A 20,426-nucleotide genomic window follows, 5' to 3' on the forward strand; every position below is an offset into this window, starting at 1 on the left:
CAGCTGTAGGGACAGCACAGCCTTTGCATGGACCCTTCGGAGCCCGCCCCGTCACGGCCAGATTGCTCGCCACCAAGCGCTCCTGAGAAAGGCTGGCCGGGCGATGGATCGAGTAGCGTCTACTGGCCATACCACCTTGGATACGCCTGATCTCGTCTGATCTCGGAAGCAAAGCAGGGCTGTGCTCAGACAGCATTTGGATGGGAGACCTCCTGGGAACACCGGGTGCTGTAGACCATTTTGATGACGTTTTGCCCTACTGCCCAGCTCGGCTAGCATGGAACGGCGCCTTGCCGGAAACCGACCTTAAGTAACTTAGATGATGGAAGCCCCAAGGCCTCTGAGCCAGTTGGCAGCAAAGTACGCTACCCTGCCGCATTCACGCAGGCTTGACACCGAGCTCCTTGCCACGGCTAGGAGTGCTTATTGACTCCGCAGCTCGCCGTGTGGAAATGATGGCGTTAAAAGCACCCGGGGCAGTGAAGGGGCCAGGCTTTCAGCAGGTGCCCAGGGAAGGATTTGGATGCCAGCCGCCTAGCGAGGGCCAGCAGAAGTAACATGTTTCTCTGCAAAGAAGCTTGTGTAACCAAGCCAGACGGCTAACAAAGAGCTAACCTCAGTGCAAGGAAGGCAAAGAAGGAATTGGGGAGGGGGGGGTGATTCCTGCTAGGGCCCTTAAATCATAAAACAGGCAGGAGAGTCTGACGCATGGTGACGGAGAGGTTGTAGGGGCAGATAGGGGGTGTTGTCACGTGCGAGCACGTGTGCATGCTGGCTTGTGTGTGAGAGTGCGCTCACTAGGTGTGGCGCGCTTCATACAGTCAAAAGGATTGTTCCCTTTCATTAAAAGTTAATCCCCGGCTGCAGGCTATTAGAAAGCAACTAACCGCGCTCTACTCACCCTACCCGGGTCTACCGGTGAGTCTCGCCTCTGCTGCCGGCCTGTGGCATTGGCCGTGAAGCTGACGTTCCGTCGACAGCGCTGCAGCCGATCAGTGAGCTCAGAGGCTCTGAGCGGGGCGTTGTATCTACAAGACCTTTTAAGGAAGCCAGCAAAAAAATTGAAGAGAAGGGAAAGCACAAAAGGACCTGGTCTTGCTGAGCACTGGAAAGGGCAGTCGGCAGCCAGACGTCAAAGTAGAAAAGCAGCAAGTGAGAGACCTGTCTCTGCTTATGGCCACACCAATCTGAACATGCCCGATCTCATCTGATTTCAGAAGCTAAGCAGGGTTGGGCCTGGTTAGTACTTGGATGGGAGACCACCTGGGAATATCAGGTGCTGTAGGCTTCTGCTTTTTCCTTCCTTCCACCAGCAGGGGGCACTCTCATCTATGCCTTTTTTACATTCCCTTTCACAAGTGCACACATTCATTCTCTTTTCTTTTTTTCATTTGCTTTCTCTCTTGCGCTATTTCATCTCTGCAAAATACCAGCATCCTTCTGATCACCGTGGGCCTCCAGCATTATTGCTTCTTTACTTTTAATACTAGGACCAGCGTCTCCCGCGTGGCTGGAGGCAACCACCGGTAACCCCAAGCAGAAGACCTTTGCAGGCAACACGACCCTCCCCCCTGAAGAGCAGCTCAAAGTCACTGGCAACCATCTCACCCTCTTCCTTCATTCACCCCTGGACGTCTCGCTCCGCCCCCAAGTTACGGGTCCAGCTTGCTCTTTCTGTCACATTACCGCGATGAAGGGTTTAGCCTGCAGGAGACACAGCGCCAAGACATTTTTGAAGACACCTGATGCGGCGGGTGAATCACTGCTAAACAAACCACACCTGTAGGGATGGCACAGCCTTTGCATGGACCCTTCGGAGCCCGCCCCGTCACGGCCAGATTGCTCGCCACCAAGCGATCCTGAGAAAGGCTGGCCGGGCGATGGATCGAGTAGCGTCTACTGGCCATACCACCTTTATACGCCCGATATCGTCTGATCTTGGAAGCAAAGCAGAGCTTTGCTCAGACAGTACTTGGATGGGAGACCTCCTGGGAACACCAGGTGCTGTAGACCATTTTGATGACGTTTTGCCCTACTGCCCAGCTCGTCTAGCATGGAACGGCGCCTTGCCGGACACCGACCTTAAGTAACTTAGATGATGGAAGCCCCAAGGCCTCTGAACCAGTTGGCAGTTAAGTACGCTACCACGCAGGCCTGAAACCGAGCTCCTTGCCACGGCTAGGAGTGCCTATTGAATCCGCAGCTCGCCGTGTGGAAATGATGGCATTAAAAGCACCCGGGGCCGTGAAGGGGCCAGGCTTACAGCAGGTGCACAGGGAAGGTTTTGGATGCCGGCCGCCTAGCGAGGGCCAGCAGAAGTAACATGTTTCTCTGCAAAGAAGCTTGTGTAACCAAGCCAGACGGCTGACAAGGAGAAAACCTCAGTGCAAGGAAGGCAAGGAAGGAATTGGGGAGGGGGGGAGTGATTCCTGCTAGGGCCCTGAAATCATAAAACAGGCAGGAGAGTCTGACGCATGGTGACGGAGAGGTTGTAGGGGCAGATAGGGGGTGTTGTCACGTTCGAGCACGTGTGCATGCTGGCTTGTGTGTGAGAGTGCGCTTCCTAGGTGTGGCGCGCTGCAGACAGTCAAAGGGATTGTTCCCTTTCATTAACAGTTAATCCCCGGCTGAAGACTATTAGAAAGCAACTAGCCGCGCTCTACTCACCCTACCCGGGTCTACCGGTGAGTCTCGCATCTGCTCCCGGCCTGTTGCATTGGCCGTGAAGCTGACGTTCCGTCGACAGCGCTGCAGCCGATCAGTGAGCTCAGCGGCTCTGAGTGGGGCATTGTGTCTACAAGACCTTTTAAGGAAGCCAGCAAAAAAATTGAAGAGAAGGGAAAGCACAAAAGGACCTGGTCTTGCTGAACACTGGAAAGGGCATCCGGCAACCAGACTTCAAATTAGAAAAGTAGCAAGTGAGAGGCTTGTGCCTGCCTACGGCTACACCACCCTGAACACATGTGATCTCAGAAACAAAGCAGTGTCAGGCCTAGTTAGTACTTGGATGGGAGACCACCTGGGAATACCAGGCACTGTAGGCTTCTGCTTTTTCCTTCCTTCCACCAGCAGGGGGCACTCTCTTCTATGCCTTTTTTCTATTCCCTTTCACAAGTGCACACTAGTGTTGAGCCACCCCCGTAGTGTTCGAGTTCGGTTCGGTTCGTCGAACACCCTCGAACACCGTTAAAACCAATGGCAGGCAATCAAAAACACATAGAAACACATAGAAAACACCTTCAAAGGTGTCCAAAAGCTGACAAACTGCTCAGAAGACATAACTAACACATGGAAAAGTGACAAGTACATATAGTCATGCAAAAATAAAAGAGGTGGAGGAGTAAAAGGAGGGGGAGACACAGATATAGGCATGTCATGCCCTTCTAAAATCCAAAAAGTGAGAAGCCGACACGGCCAGTCCGCTCCTGCCCCTGCCACCTCCGTGTCGCCGGGTTTGTGCCAGAGCCGCGGTGAACCCTGACGGCCAGCCCCCCTCTCCCAATACTGGTGCCTGTCCGCTGGTGGGTCGAGCGAGCCCCCCTGTGGTGGAGGCAGCTCTAAGCTTTTTAATTTAAATTGTCTCTCTAATTTGAATGAATACACTTTAAATCCATTTACAAGGATCTATTGGAGGGCAAGTCTCATGCCAGCAGCCGCGGTAATTCCAGCTCCAGTAGCGTCCACTAAAGCTGCTGCAGTTAAAAAGCTTTTATAAGGATCGAGCTCGGCTGTCCACCGCAAGGCATCCTACTGCCAGTCCCAGCCCCTATGCCTTGGGGTGCCTCCTGATGCTCTTCACTAAGTATCCCATGGTCCCGAAGCATTTCCTTTGAAAAAATTAAGTGTCTAAACTACAGGTGGTGTAGCTTGCTTAACAGCCGGGATAATCCGCTGACTAGCAGACACTGCTACTAGGCACAAAGTATTTCCTGGGCTAGATGCAGTTAAAAATTTGTAATTAGATACTCTCGTTGGATGCTGAGAAAGCATTCCATAGAGTCTCCTGGCACGCCATATATGATTCTCTTAAAAAGCTTGGGGTAGGGGTCTAGGGGACCCTTTTATAGCCAAAATCACGGCCCTGTATCGCAATACGTCACCTAGGCTGAAGATAAATGGAACTGTAGCACCCTGAGGGCTCGGTTGCTACAGACGTATTGCACCTCACCCAGAGGTGTGATATCTCACTCTCAGGTAAGGATGGAGTGGGGATCAGGACCCGACACCTGCATGCATTACACCACATTGCCGTGGGGCAGGGCGACCAATATGCCCCTGAGATGGGCACGACAGTCCCTGTCCCTGGCTGGAGTGGGGGGAGGGAACACTGAGGAAGGGGAACCCTGTAGTGCAGGAGCAGGGAGGAAGCAGTTCCTGGGTGCATTGAGAAGGGAGTATAAAAGGTGGGCACCATCTTAGTTCAGTGCAGAGAAGTCTGAGCAGAAGTGGCAGGGAGCAGGGGCTCTGCATGAGCTCTGCTCCGGAGGCGGGCCTAGTAACAGAGGCCCAGGCCTGGAAGAGGGAGAAGGAAGGAAGAGGAGCGGAGAAGGCTCCAGGAACGAGGAATGAAGGGATCCCAGGGGTGCGGACGGGCGAGTCGCCACCGCACGCCCGAATCCACCTGCGTGAAGGGGTCAGGCCAAAGGGGGAGACCGGTCCCCGAACTAGTGGAGGCAGGAAACGACCCTCAGCTAGAAACCGGAGGCTCTGACATTTTATGTGGCGCAGCCCCTCGCTCCACCCGCTAGGAAGGCACCACATAGGGTCAGGGAAACTGGCGCCAAGTTTACCAAGAGGAGGCCCGAGGCAGCCGGACAGAAGTGTTGGTAAGAAAGGCCAGACAAAGGACACACAAAGGGGGTCCTGTGAAGTGCTCCAAAGTTATCTGGGAGTTGTCTGAGCCCCTCACCTGGTGAGCACAGTACGACGTGGGCAGCCGTTACCTGCAGACGTGGTCTGGATAATAAGAACTGTGAGTAAAGGCCCTGGACTGCATCACTGACTCCGTGTCGTTACTGCTGCTGCCCTGCACCATCACCCCCATCCTCCGCATACACTGCCCTGAGGCTATACTCCTCCCGTGGGGAGTTATCCTACGTTCTGCTGCACCCACAACACCAGCCTCAGCGGTCTGCCCTGTAGCGGCGGTTCACTCTGACCGCAATCCACGGGTGGCGTAGTCGGACATTTAAACATCAAAACCACATAAATAGTTCCGCCACTGGTTTGACCGCCCTGAGCCACGGAACCGGGTCGCCGCCACGAAGACTAGAACCACCAGCATCCACCAAAAAGGGTCCGGCTCCGGGTGTCCCAAGGCCCAGGGGGTGCATTAGAACATTTTCATCACCTTTCACAATCACCAATGGGACAAGGCAGGGATGTCCTCTGTCCCCTCTCTTATACATCCTAGTGACGGAGCACCTGCTCTCATCAATTCGCCATAACCCCAATATTAGGTGGATTGAGGTGGGAGGCACCGAGTACAAGTGCTCTCTATTTGCTGAAGATGTCCTAGTATATATCACTCAATCACATATATCCATCCCTGCTGTTATGGCTGAAATAGATCACTTTGTTACATGGTAAAATTTTAAAATCAATGCAGCGAAGTCTGAGGCCCTCGATGTCTCCCTCCCCAAATCCATATAGGATTCCATCCAGTCCAACTTTCCCTTTGCCTGGCCCTCACAGGGTATCAAATACTTAGGAATTCCTATTCATAGAGACCTCTCCCATCTATGTTATCTTAATTTTGGGCCCTTTATTGAACAATTCCATACAGACCACGGTTGGCAAGTTAGAACTGTAAGATTCACTACGTGAACCACTGGTGTTTTGTGAAAAAGCACATGTACACTCCGTTCCAAATTATTATGCAAAAAGTGTTTAGGAGTGATAAGGGAAGAATTTGTTTGTTTGTCAGTTAAACTCATTGATGGTGATGTGTGTCAGGGCTCTTTATATCACTGTAAGCAATTGCAGACACCTGTGCTAATTAGTTTGGCAGGTGTGTCCAATGAAAGGCAAGACTACTTAAGAAGGCTCTCTCACATTATTAAGCAGCCTACATTTTCTGCCAAAATGGGAAAGAAAAAGGATGTGTCGGCTGCTGAGAAACAACAAATTGTGGAGTGTTTAGGTCAAGGCATGACTACAATCAACATTGTGCGATGATCAGGATGAAGTGTCTTGGCAATCAAGAAGTATGTAGCTGATTCACAGTACACACGTGTGCGTGCTGATAAGGGCAAATTGAGGACTCTTTCCTACAGGCAATTACGTCAGGTTGAAAGAGCAGCGGCAAAAAAGCCTTGTCATAGCAGCAGACAAGATTTTGAAGCTGCTTGTGCCTCCAACGTCCCCCGAACAACAAGATGCAGGGTCCTTCAGAGGTTTGCAGCTGTGCATACGCCATCCTGTCGACCTCCTCTATCCACTTCACACAAGCAGAAACGGCTCCAGTGGGCCAAACATTATATGAAGACTGATTTCAAAACTGTTTTGTTCACGGATGAGTGCCGTGCAGCGCTCGATGGTCCAGATGGATGGAGTGGAGGATGGCTGGTTGATGGACACCCCACGCAAACACGGCTACAGCGCCAACAAGGAGGAGGTGGAGTAATGTTTTGGGCTGGAATCATGGGGAGAGAGATTGTCGGCCCCTTTAGGATCCCTGAAGGCGCTAAAGATTGTAATTGGGTCTGGGAGGCGGAACCTCTGAGCTACTATACAAGGGGGCGGTCCTTGTAAGGGAGCGGGTGTCGACCAGGCAGGCAGTCACAGCAGGTGACCGGGACAGTCTCTGGAAGAACGGGCAGGAGATCACGACAAGTGACTGGGGCAGTCTCTGGGTGAACGGGCAGATGGTCACGGCAAGTGACCGGGACAGTCTCTGGAAGAACGGGCAGGAGATCACGGCAAGTGACTGGGGCAGTCTCTGGGTGAACGGGCAGATGGTCACGGCAAGTGACCGGGACAGTCTCTGGAAGAACGGGCAGATGGTCACGGCAAGTGACCGGGGCAGTCTCTGGGTAAAGGGTTGGTACGACCTGTGGCGGCTGATGGTAGACTTGAGCTCCCAGGTGAGCAGGCGAGAGTCTCTGGATAAACGAGTGGTCACAGCATGTGACGGCGGAGCCTCCAGGAAGACCAACAGACAGGCGGCAGATGAGCGCTCCCAGATGAGCGGGCGAGAGTCTCTGGATAAGCGGGTGGTCACAGCACGTGACGGCAGAGCCTCCAGGTAGGCTAACGGACAGGCAGCAGATGAGCGCTCCCAGGTGAGCGGACAGGAGTCACTGGACAGGCAGGTGGTCACAGCACGTGACGGCGGAGCCTCCAGGTAGGCTAGCAGACAGGTAGCAGATGTGCGCTCCCAGGTGAGCGGGCAAGCTGGTCCATAGACAGACTGACAGGAGTTGGAAGGCAGACCGTCGGACCTCAGGCAAGCAGGCAGGTAGCTGAAGTGCGCTCCCAGGTGAGCGGGCAAGCTGGTCCATAGACAGACTGACAGGAGTTGTAAGGCAGACCGTCGGACCTCAGGCTAGCAGGCAGGTACCGGAATATCAGGCAGGAATAAGACAGCAAGCTGGCAGGAATCTGGCAGGTATCTGGCAGGTAACTGGCAATGGGACCTGAGGGCTGAAGCAGAGTAGTGAACAGTGCAACAACATTGCTCGGGCACCTCCATTTTGGAGGAGGTGCCTTATATATGGTGAAGTCCTCCGGCCATTGGCCGGGGACTCCTTAGGACGGCGCGCGCGGCCCCTTTAAGAGGGAGGGAGAGCACGCGCGCGCGCCCTAAGCACAGTGGCCGGGAAGGAGCACGCGCTGCCAGCAGAGCGGGAGGAGGACGCCGGGCACGGAGCAGGGAGGTGAGGGGAACAGCGTCCCTGCCTAACAGAGGGCAGGGACGCCGGCGCTACAGTACCCCCCCCTTTAGGCCCCCCCTTTTTTAGGCCAGACAGAAATTTAGCAAGGATAAGAGGGGCATGGATGTTCTCCCGGGGCTCCCACGTTCTCTCCTCAGGACCAAACCCCTTCCAATCTACTAGAAAAAAGGTCTTTCCTCTTACCCTTTTGGTGGCAAGAATGTTCTCTACCTCAAACTCGTCCTCAGCAGAAACCGGAGCAGGAGGCGTACCTGTAGACTTGGAAAAAGAGTTAAGTACCACAGGTTTGAGGAGAGATACATGGAAGGAGTTAGGGATCCGTAAGTTGGCCGGGAGTTTCAATTTATAGGCCACCGGGTTGATCTGACTGATGACCTCCAGGGGGCCGATGAACCGAGGCCCTAACTTGTAAGAAGGTATCTTGAGTCGGACATATTTAGATGAGAGCCAGACTTTATCTCCGGGACGAAATTGTGGAGGATCCAGGCGTTTTTTGTCAGCGTGTCTTTTCATCCGTTCGGACGACTGAAGGAGTGCGGATCGGGTACTCTCCCAAATGGAGAAAAATTTGCTAACGAGAGATTCCGCAGCCGGGTTGTCCACAGAGGTGGAGACAGGAAAAGGAATCCGAGGATGCTGACCGAAGACTACAAAAAACGGGGATTTGGAGGAGGATTCGCTCTCGTGATTGTTATAAGAGAACTCGGCCCATAGTAGGAGATCCACCCAGTCAGAATGATGGGCATTAACGAAGTGCCGGAGGTAACTGGTCAGGTTCTGATTGATCCGCTCCACTTGACCATTGGACTGTGGGTGGCAAGCGGAAGAGAAGTCCAGGGTGACATCTAGCAGTTTACAAGTGGCTCTCCAGAAGCGTGAGGTGAACTGTACCCCACGATCCGACACGATGTGGAGGGGCAGGCCATGAAGACGAAAGATATGATGAATAAAGTCTTTAGCTAGCTCGGGTGCAGACGGGAGGCCTGGCAGGGGAACGAAATGAGCCATCTTGGAGAAGCGGTCAGCGACCACCCAAATGACCGTACAACCGGCAGAGACTGGGAGGTCTGTTATAAAGTCCATTGCTATATGCTGCCAGGGGGCAGCAGGTACTGGGAGCGGAAGGAGGCGACCGGCTGGCAGATGTTTCGGAACCTTGTTGCGGGCGCAGGACACACTGGCAGAAACAAAGTCTATTACGTCCTTGTGCAGGGTAGGCCACCAGTAGTGCCGGGTAATAAGCTGGAGGGTCTTTTTCTGACCGGCATGGCCAGCTAGTTTAGACGAGTGACCCCAGTGAAGGATCTTCTCCCGATCAGGTACTGATACGAACGTCTTTCCGGGAGGGAGACGATTTAGACTCACGGGAGCCACCTGCATTACTCTGGCGGGATCGATGATGTGTTTCCGATCTTCCTCGAGATCAGACACCAGAAAGGATCGAGACAAGGCGTCCGCCTTGACGTTTTTGTCAGCCGGGCGAAAATGAAGAACAAAATCAAAGCGAGCAAAAAACAAGGACCACCGGGCTTGGCGCGGGTTAAGTCTCTGGGCATGCTGGAGGTAAGCCAAGTTCTTGTGGTCAGTGTAAATTATTACCGGGTGAAGAGCCCCCTCGAGCAGGTAACGCCATTCCTCCAATGCCAGTTTGATGGCCAATAACTCTCGGTCTCCTATGGAATAATTGCGCTCTGAGGAGGAGAAGAGTTTAGAGAAGAAGCCGCAAGTTACCATCCTCCCGGAAGATGATTTTTGAGTAAGTACCGCTCCGGCTCCAGAGGAGGAGGCGTCAACTTCCAGGAAGAACTGCTTGTTGCCGTCCGGGCGATGCAGCACCGGGGCGGAAGAGAAGGCCTGTTTTAAGGAAAGAAAGGCCTCCTCTGCTTCGGGTGGCCACTCTTTGGGATTAGTACCCTTACGGGTGAGCGCGGAAATTGGGGCAGTCCGGGAAGAGAAGTGTGGTATGAAGAGGCGGTAGTAGTTGGCGAAGCCCAGGAACCGCTGAATGGCCTTCAACCCCTCTGGTCGAGGCCATTTCTCGATGGCAGACAGTTTCTCTGGATCCATTCGTAGGCCGGTCTGAGAAATAATGTAGCCCAAAAACGGAAGCGAGGTCTGCTCAAAGAGGCACTTCTCGTATTTAGCGAAGAGGTGATTCTGCCTGAGCCTGAGCAGGACCTGACGAACGTCCCTCCGGTGAGTCTGGAGATCCGGAGAGAAGACCAAGATGTCGTCCAGGTACACCACTACGCAGGAGTAGAGAAGGTCCCGGAAGATGTCATTGACCAACTCTTGAAAGACGGCAGGAGCATTACAGAGACCAAAGGGCATTACCAGATATTCATAGTGGCCGTCCCGGGTGTTGAATGCCGTCTTCCATTCATCCCCCTGACGGATACGAACCAGGTTGTACGCCCCACGGAGGTCCAGTTTGGTGAAGATTCTAGCCCCTCTCATGCGATCAAATAACTCCGGAATGAGCGGAAGGGGGTACTTATTCTTCACCGTGATCTGGTTAAGGCCTCTATAGTCTATACAGGGACGGAGAGAGCCGTCCTTCTTTTTTACGAAGAAGAAGCCTGCTCCCGCCGGGGAGGTAGATTTCCGGATGAATCCCCTGGCCAGATTCTCCTCAATATATTCGGACATCGACCGGGTCTCAGCAGCGGATAAAGGATAAATACGCCCACGGGGAGGAGTAGTACCGGGTAACAAGTCGATAGGGCAGTCGTATGGTCTATGAGGGGGTAGTGTCTCTGCTTCCTTTTTATTAAAGACATCAGCATAAGACCAATAAGGAATCGGAAGTCCAGGTAGATTAGCTGGGGTAGGAGAAGGACGGACGGGATGGACGGGAACCAGACAGGTCTTATGGCAGTCCTGTCCCCAGCGAAGGACTTCTCCGGTCTGCCAGTCAAGCACGGGTGCATGTCTCTGGAGCCAAGGTAGACCTAGCAGGAGGGCGTGAGAGAGTCCAGGCAGAACATGAAAGGAGATACTCTCAGAATGCAGCATTCCCACCTGCAGAGTAATGGATTCGGTGATGAGTTGGATGGGGCGTGGTAAGAGACCCCCATCCACGGTAACTACAGACAAGGGTACAGCCAGAGGTTTGGTGGGGATGCGGTATTTCTCTACCAGGGACTGTGAAATAAGATTCCCGGCTGCTCCAGAGTCCAGTTGGGCTAGTTCGAAATAACGGTTCTCCCCGCAGACGATTGAAACTGACAGCAGCAGAGATGGAGAGGATTTATTCTTGTCTAGGTCGACCTCTCTGAGCGAACCTAGACACAGGCGTTTCCCGACCTCTCTGGGCAGGCACGGATCCAGTGCTCCTTACTGCCACAGTAGAAGCAGCTCCCCTCGGCACGGCGTAAGTCCTGACGGGTTTTGACCATCTTGGTCTGGTTGACCTGCATAGGCTCAGGAGAGTGTACCTGGGGAGAGACGGAGGGAGTGACGGGTTTCTGAAAAGTAGGAGCTAGACGTGGAAACCTCCTCTCACGGGTGACCTCTTTGGCACGCTCCTGGAACCGTAGGTCAATCTGGGCGGCAAGAGTTATTAGGTCATCGAGAGTGGTAGGAACGTCCCGACCGGCAAGTTCATCTTTAATACGGCCGGACAGACCCTCCCAGAAGACGGATACCAGAGCGTCGTTATCCCAGGCCAGCTCCGAGGCAAGGGTACGGAACCGTATGGCATATTGGCCCACGGTGAGACTTCCCTGACGGAGGCGTAGCAGAGATGATGACGAACCCGGACGGAAGACCTCATCCGCGAAGACTTTCCGGAAAGCCGTGAGGAAGGCAGGCAAGTCGGACACCAGGGGGTCTCCTCTCTCCCATAGAGGATTTAGCCAGGCCAGGGCCTCCCCGGTGAGATGGGACATGATGAAGGCAATTTTGGCCCGGTCGGAGTTAAACTGGTGGGACAATAGTTCAAAGTGCAGGGTGCACTGATTAATGAAGCCCCGAGCCTGGGCGGAGTCGCCTCCGAAGCGAGGAGGTGCAGAAAGCCGGGGTCCGGGGTAGGATACCATGGTATTGGTAGGCAGCGGAGCTGCCGGGTTGCGAGTCATATCACTGGCGGTGGTTGCTGGTGGAGCAGTCAGAGTGTCCAGGCGAGAATTGACATTCCGCAGGTGACCCAGGATGGACTCCTGTTGGGACCTCTGACGGGACAGTTCATGACAGAGGTCCGAGAGCGAGGGAGCTTGGGTGCCGCCGGGTTCCATGGCCCGAGCAAACTGTAACGGGTCTGGGAGGCGAAACCTCTGAGCTACTATACAAGGGGGCGGTCCTTGTAAGGGAGCGGGTGGCGACCAGGCAGGCAGTCACAGCAGGTGACTGGGACAGTCTCTGGAAGAACGGGCAGGAGATCACGACAAGTGACTGGGGCAGTCTCTGGGTGAACGGGCAGATGGTCACGGCAAGTGACCGGGACAGTCTCTGGAAGAACGGGCAGGAGATCACGGCAAGTGACTGGGGCAGTCTCTGGGTGAATGGGCAGATGGTCACGGCAAGTGACCGGGACAGTCTCTGGAAGAACGGGCAGATGGTCACGGCAAGTGACCGGGGCAGTCTCTGGGTAAAGGGTTGGTATGACCTGTGGCGGCTGATGGTAGACTTGAGCTCCCAGGTTAGCAGGCGAGAGTCTCTGGATAAACGGGTGGTCACAGCATGTGACGGCGGAGCCTCCAGGAAGACCAACAGACAGGCGGCAGATGAGCGCTCCCAGATGAGCGGGCGAGAGTCTCTGGATAAGCGGGTGGTCACAGCACGTGACGGCAGAGCCTCCAGGTAGGCTAACGGACAGGCAGCAGATGAGCGCTCCCAGGTGAGCGGACAGGAGTCACTGGACAGGCAGGTGGTCACAGCACGAGACGGCGGAGCCTCCAGGTAGGCTAGCAGACAGGTAGCAGATGTGCGCTCCCAGGTGAGCGGGCAAGCTGGTCCATAGACAGACTGACAGGAGTTGGAAGGCAGACCGTCGGACCTCAGGCAAGCAGGCAGGTAGCTGAAGTGCGCTCCCAGGTGAGCGGGCAAGCTGGTCCATAGACAGACTGACAGGAGTTGTAAGGCAGACCGTCGGACCTCAGGCTAGCAGGCAGGTAGCGGAATATCAGGCAGGAATAAGACAGCAAGCTGGCAGGAATCTGGCAGGTATCTGGCAGGTAACTGGCAACGGGACCTGAGGGCTGAAGCAGAGTAGTGAACAGTGCAACAACATTGCTCGGGCACCTCCATTTTGGAGGAGGTGCCTTATATATGGTGAAGTCCTCCGGCCATTGGCCGGGGACCCTTAGGACGGCGCGCGCGGCCCCTTTAAGAGGGAGGGAGAGCGCGCGCGCGCGCCCTAAGCACAGTGGCCGGGAAGGAGCGCGCGCTGCCAGCAGAGCGGGAGGAGGATGCCGGGCACGGAGCAGGGAGGTGAGGGGAACAGCGTCCCTGCCTAGCAGAGGGCAGGGACGCCGGCGCTACAAAGATGAACTCCATAATGTATGTGGATTTTCTCAAACAGCACTTCCTGCCATGGTTCAAGAAAAAGAACCGTGTATTTCACATTAAGATCATTTTTCTGCATGATAATGCACCATCTCATGCTGCACATAAAACATCTGCATCTCTGGCTGATATGGGCATAAAAGGGGACAAACTTATGGTGTGACCCCCATGCTCCCCTGACCTCTACCCCATTCAGAACCTTTGGAGCATCATTAAAAGGAGTGTCTATGATGGCGGGAGGCAGTTCACATCTAAGCAACAGCTCTGGGAGGGTATTCTGTCCTCATGCAAAACAATTGAAGCAGAAACCATCCAAAACCTGACAAATTCAATGGACGAGAGAGTTCAGAAGCTCCTTTCGAACAAGGGGTCCTATGTGAAAATGTAACATCACCTAGAATAAAGTTTTGAGTTGAAAACTGTTTGATTTCAGTTTCTAACAACCTGCTAATGCTTATAATTTCAAAAATGACCATTTTTTTGGTCTTTATTAAAATGAAAAGGTTGATCGAAAAGTTTGGGGGATCTAAGAGTGTGGCAACCCAGTAGTCATGATTACTTCGAATTCTGACAATATGAGGGTCATGCTGCAGGTAGTGCAGCAAGAAGGCACTTATGTGTCTTGCGCATCTCGGAGCCCCAAAATTATTTTCCGGGCTAGATGCAGCTAAAAATTATTTTTAATTTTAAATCTGGTGGAGCTTATTATAGATGGCCTAATAGGATCAGTGCTGCACACTGCTACAAAGCCCAAATTATTTTCCAGTCAAGATACAGATAAACATGATTAGTAATTTGAAAGCTTAAAACGGTTGGTAGGGTGATTTTAACCAATCATCAAGCTTTTACTCTCCCCAGGATGACACAGGGGTAGAAAAGTCGTTTCGGATCCATGATTTGTTCATCTTTATGAACGTGAGTCTGTCTACATTATCAGTGGAGAGCCGCGTGCGCTTATCTGTCAGCACACCACCAGCAGCGCTGAACACACGTTCAGACAGAACGCTGGCTGCGGGGCATGACAAGATCTCCAAGGCGTAAGTGGCTAGCTCCGGCCATTTATCCAGATTGGAAGCCCAAAAAGAGCAAGGGTCCAGTGACACAGTCGTGGCTTCAATGTTTACTTGGAGATACTCCTGTACCATCGTCTCTAGGCGTTGACTATGTGTCAGACTTCTTGTCTACTGTGGCCTTGCAAAGGATGGGCTAAAAAAGTGGTGAAATGATTCCGCAAAATTGATGTTACCAGCAGATACTGTGGTTCTGTTACGGTTTGAGTGCTGAACACTTGACGGTCCCACGGTTGGCAAGTTGGAACTGTGAGATTCACTACGTGCACCACTGGTATTTTGTGGAAAAGCACATGTAAGATTCTGCAACAGTCTCTGCTGATACTCCTACATGCGTGCATCCCTTTCTATGGCAGGAATAATTTCTGCAAATTTACTTTTGTACCGGGGATCTAACAGTGTGGCAACCCAGTAGTCAGGATTATTTCTAATTCTCACAATTCGAGGGTCATGTTGCAGGTAGTGCAGCAAGAAGGCACTCATGTGTGTTGCGCATCCAGGAGCACCAAGTCCCTGTTGTGTTGGTGGCGAGGTAACAATCATGCTTCCTTCCTCTGTCCTCTCCCCCCAACCTCGCACAACAGAAATGTGATCAAGGTCTCCCTCATCTGATGAGTCTTCCATCAGTTCATCCTCCACTTCTTCCTGGGCTCCTGCACCTTCCTCACTAGTTTGGCTGCTACCATGCGCCCTGGTAAAACCATCTCCCCCACCCTCACATGCCTGCCGCCTTGGTGCTGCCGACCGTCTGGACCTTGCAGATGTTAGCCATTCCGCATACAACTCCTCCTCCTCTACTTCCTCCACCTCCTCTTGTGCCACCACCTGACTCCGAATTCTGTTTAACATGTGCTCCAGCATGTAAATCACCGGAATAGTCATGCTGATAATGGCATCGTCAGCACTAAACATCTTCGTCGCCATTTCAAAACTGTGCAGAAGGGTGCATAGGTCCCTGATCTGAGACCACTCCTCCAGCGTGATTTGCCCCACCTCTGAATCTCGTTGGCCCAGGCTATACGTCAGAACGTATTGCACCAGGGCTTGTCGGTGCTGCCACAGTCGCTGCAACATGTGCAGAGTTGAATTCCACCGGGTAGGCACATCGCATTTTAGCCGGTGAAGTGGCAGGCCCAACGACTTCTGTAGAGATGTAAGTCGCTGAGCTGCGGGATGCGAACGGCGGAAGTGAGCACACAGCGACCGTGCCCTCTGCAGAAGGCCATCTAGTCTGGGATAGTGGGCTAAAAATTGCTGGACAACCAGGTTCAACACGTGAGCCATACAAGGCACGTGTGTGACATTGCCCCGGCGAAGGGCCGCACCCAGGTTTGCAGCATTGTCGCACACGGCCTTCCCTGGTTTCAGGTCCAGTGGAGACAACCATTCATGAAATTGGTTCTCCAGAGCTGACCACAACTCCTCAGCTGTGTGACTCACATTTCCCAGACATTTCAATGTAAAAACCGCCTGAAGACGTTGAGCCCTACTGCCAGCATAGTAAGGAGGTGTGCAGGATCCCTTCTGCGCAGTTAGAAAGCTTGTGGCATGACCAGACAGGCTTTGGGTGCAGGTGGAAGACAGAGAGGAGGTTGAGGAGGCAGAAGCAGTGGAGGAAGTTTGACATAAAGAGGATTGACGCACAACTCGTGGGGACGGCAAGACTTGGACAGCAGCCCCTTGTCCTGCTGTCACCATAGTTACCCAATGCCCAGTCAGCGACATGTAACGCCCCTGTCCATGCCTACTCGTCCAAGTGTCTGTGGTGAAATGCACCCTGTCACACACAGAGTTTCTCAAAGAAGCGGTGATGTTGTGTGCGACATGCTGGTGGAGCGCAGGCACACCTTTCTTTGAGAAGTAGTGCCGACTGGGCATCTGGTACTGGGGCACTGCGACGGACATAAGGTCTCGAAAATCCTCTGTGTCCACCAGGCGGAAAGGCAGCATTTCTGTAGCCAAGAGCTTGCAGATGGTGAAATTCAACCTCTTAGCTTTCTCATGGCTAGGAGGAAATGGTCTTTTACTTGTCCACATCTGAGGGACCGAGGGCTGGCTATTGTGCTTAGACGGGGTTGATAAGGGTGTCCCCGGCAAACTGCCGGTCTGTGAGGAAGATGCAGGCGGACATGTTAGGTTGCCTTGATCCAAAGGTGGTGCTATCGATGTCGGACAGCGCTCAACACCAGCTGGTGTTCCCACCTCCAAAGAAAATGATGACCTGCCAATCACGCTGGCTGTTGCGGGTAAAGAGGTGGCAGGTCTGCGCCCCAAAACAGGTGTGACTGCTGTCCCCCCAGTCACAGAGGATGAAGAGGCCGCGGATGCACAAGATATGGCAGACGGTGGTTGGCCCGGCCGGCTAGGCCGCATTGTAGCACACTGAGCTTCCCACTGCAACTTATGCTTCATGTCCATGTGCCGGTTCATGCATGAAGTACTCAAACTATGTATTTTTTGGCCTCTACTTAGCTTTTGCTGACAAATGTTACAGATAACACGAGTTGGGTCATCTTTATCGATCTGAAAAAATGCCCAGGCTATGCAAGGCTTAGCACCCATGCGACCTGAAGAGCCACCACGACTTGTGGTGAGAGGCAGAGTTGTGTTTGAGGATGCAGTTGTTGACGTGCTTCCAGTACTACGTCTCTGTCCAGGAAGGCGCAACCTGACCTCGTCGTCACTAGCATCTTCCTCCACCTCCTCTGCTGACCTCATCTCTTGGCTGACTGTGGGTTGACAGTAAGTGGGATCTCCAACCTCATCATCATCACCCTGTGCGTTATCACACCCGTCGTCCTCAGAGCCAACCTGTTCCTGCCCTGACAAAAAACTAAAGTTGTCGCTCCAATCAGGTATTTGAGTCTTATCATCGTCTTCCTCATTGTCTCCACCAACAGGAGTTACAGTTTGGGAATGAGGGTCTACATTATGGTCAGAACCTTCTGCGTCTGGTCCTGGATCCGACTCATAAAGATTCTGGGCATCAGTGCAGATCATTTCCTCGTCTGGATTCACAGAAGCGCTGGAGTCGACCTCTGATTCCCAGGCTATAGTATGAGTAAACAGCTCTGCAGACTCAACCATCTGTTCTACCTCATACTCAGACGGGCAGCTGGAGATTTGGGAACTGTGAGGAAGCAAGTGCGATTTGGGTGACACCTTTGAGGACTGGAGTATTTGTGATGTTGAAGTTGATGTGGAGGAGAGCCCACTTAAAGGAGCACTTGATTTCCGTTGAAGCAACTGCTGTTTTTGTGCCTCATCTGGAATTTGTAGCGATTGGCGTGGCCGTAGGAAATGGATCTTATCACATTGTCCGCTAAAAGAAGTAGACATTTTAGTTTGGCTGGAAGATGGTCTTTCTTCTGCACATGTTACTGTTGCTTTAACACCTACCCCACGGACACAACCTTTTTTCCCCTTCCCAACACGCCTATTCCCCTTTCCACCAGCAGCAGGCCTTTTTCCACTCATTTTGGTGGTTAACTAATTCACAACTCTGGAGTTGTTTGCACAAAAAAACAATGGATGGTAACCGAGCAGAGCTGAGTGGCCAAACTGTGGTATTAGGCCAAAACTATTGGCTGGGTTAGATGCAGAAAAAAATTATATTAAATTTGCAACCTGATGGAGGTCAGTATAGATGGACTAATACAACAAGTCCCACACACAGCTAGAAGCCCAATATTTTTTCAGAGGTAGATGCAGAAAAAAATATATTCAGTTTGCAACCTGATGGAGGTCAGTATAGATGGACTAATACAACAAGTCCCACACACAGCTAGAAGCCCAATATTTTTTCAGAGGTACTGTAGATGCAGAAAAAAATATATTCAGTTTGCAACCTGATGGAGGTCAGTATAGATGGACTAATACAACAAGTCCCACACACAGCTGGAAGCCCAAATATTTTTTCAGAGATACTGTAGATGCAGATAAAAATTATTTTTAATTTGCAACCTGATGGAGGTCAGTATAGATGGACTAATAGAGAAAGTCCGACACACTACTAGAAGGCCAAATATTTTTTCAGAGCTAGATGCAGAAAAAAATTATATTTAGTTGCAACCTGATGGAGGTCAGTATAGATGGATTAATAGAACAAGACCCACACACAGCTAGAAGCCCAATATTTTTTCAGAGGTAGATGCAGAAAAAAATATATTCAGTTTTGCAACCTGATGGAGGTCAGTATAGATGGACTAACAGAGAAAGTCCCACACACTACTAGAAGGCCAAATATTTTTTCAGAGCTAGATGCAGAAAAAAATTATATTCAGTTTGCAACCTGATGGAGGTCAGTATATATGGACTAATACAACAAGTCCCACACACAGCTAGAAGCCCAAATATTTTTTCAGAGGTACTGTAGATGCAGATAAAAATTATTTTTAATTTGCAACCTGATGGAGGTCAGTATAGATGGACTAATAGAGAAAGTCCGACACACTACTAGAAGGCCAAATATTTTTTCAGAGCTAGATGCAGAAAAAAATTATATTCAGTTTGCAACCTGATGGAGGTCAGTATAGATGGATTAATAGAACAAGACCCACACACAGCTAGAAGCCCAATATTTTTTCAGAGGTAGATGCAGAAAAAAATATATTCAGTTTGCAACCTGATGGAGGTCAGTAAAGATGGACTAATACAACAAGTCCCACACACAGCTAGAAGCCCAATATTTTTTCAGAGGTAGATGCAGAAAAAAATATATTCAGTTTGCAACCTGATGGAGGTCAGTATAGGTGGACTAATAGAACAAGTCCCACACACTGCTAGAAGGCCAAATATTTTTTCAGAGCTAGATGCAGAAAAAAATTAGATTCAGTTTGCATCCTCATGGAGGTCAGTATAGATGGACTAATAGAATGATGCTATGCCCAAAAGATTTTACTTCACTAGGTGCAGTAAAAAAATTGGTATTCTATACACAGGTGGTATATCTTGCAACACAGATAGGCTACTCCACTGACTAACACACTCTGCAATAGGCCAAAAAGGATTAGCTTTGCTAGATTCAGCCAAATGCTGTGAAAAAAACTTGCACAGCACTGGCACAGACCTGCCTGGCAAAAACTGATAGGAACTGATGTAACCTAGTCCTGAAAAGGACTCCAATTACAATTAGTCTTTACTCCCACAACCTATCTATTTAAGAGCACAGACCTGCCTGATAAAAGTCGTAGGAAATGCTGTAACCTAGTCCTTAAAAGGACTGCAATCACAACTATTCCCTACTCCCAAGCTATCTGTATATTTGTGCGAAAATTGGCTTGAAATTAACAAGGTATAGCGCACACAGCAACAGCGGTGCCGTCTAACACGCAGCTGCAGCAGTGAGAAAATGGTGGCGACGGGGAAAATGGCTTGGTCTTATAGGGCAAGGACATGTGACATACACTGCCAATCACACATGCCCTTGCTTGTGTGAAAAAAAGCACTTCGCTCCGTGTGTGCGCTGCTGATAGGCTGACAGATTGCACCTCCCCACTGTAAATGCGGGAAAGAGAAAAAAAAATGGAGATCTTCATTGTTCCTGCAGAGATCCATCCCCTGCCCCTCCCCCCACCCCGCTGTACACTCAAACTGCGTATTAACATTAATTTTCATCATTACTGAGAAAAAATCCAGTTATGATATTGGTGCACGAACAGTTATCGAACATAACCTCGAACAGCCGAATTTTTCTCAAATTGTTCGTGTTCGCCGAACGGCTCGAACACCGCCCAAAACAGCTCGAATTTGAGATTGGCGAACAGTTCGAGTAGAACAACGCTCATCTCTAGTGCACACATTCATTCTCTTTTCTTTTTTTCATTTGCTTTCTCTCTTGCGCTATTTCATCTCTGCAAAATACCAGCATCCTTCTGATCACCGTGGGCCTCCAGCATTGTTGCTTATTTACTTTTAATACTAGGCTCCTTTTCACCAGGACCAGCGTCTCCCGGGT

At 51.5% G+C, this 20,426-nt stretch overlaps 2 pseudogenes; both read left to right on the forward strand.

Annotated features, from left to right (window-relative positions):
* Positions 1 to 117: 117 nt before the first annotated feature.
* On the forward strand, positions 118 to 237 carry LOC141270053 (5S ribosomal RNA; annotated as a pseudogene).
* A 932-nt stretch (positions 238 to 1,169) lies between these two features.
* On the forward strand, positions 1,170 to 1,288 carry LOC141267503 (5S ribosomal RNA; annotated as a pseudogene).
* Positions 1,289 to 20,426: the final 19,138 nt, after the last annotated feature.

Source organism: Phyllobates terribilis, unplaced genomic scaffold (assembly GCF_046119375.1).
Source record: "Phyllobates terribilis strain yellow unplaced genomic scaffold, ASM4611937v1 Scaffold_4__5_contigs__length_816908805, whole genome shotgun sequence".
In the NCBI taxonomy this organism is placed as follows: Eukaryota; Metazoa; Chordata; class Amphibia; order Anura; family Dendrobatidae; genus Phyllobates; species Phyllobates terribilis.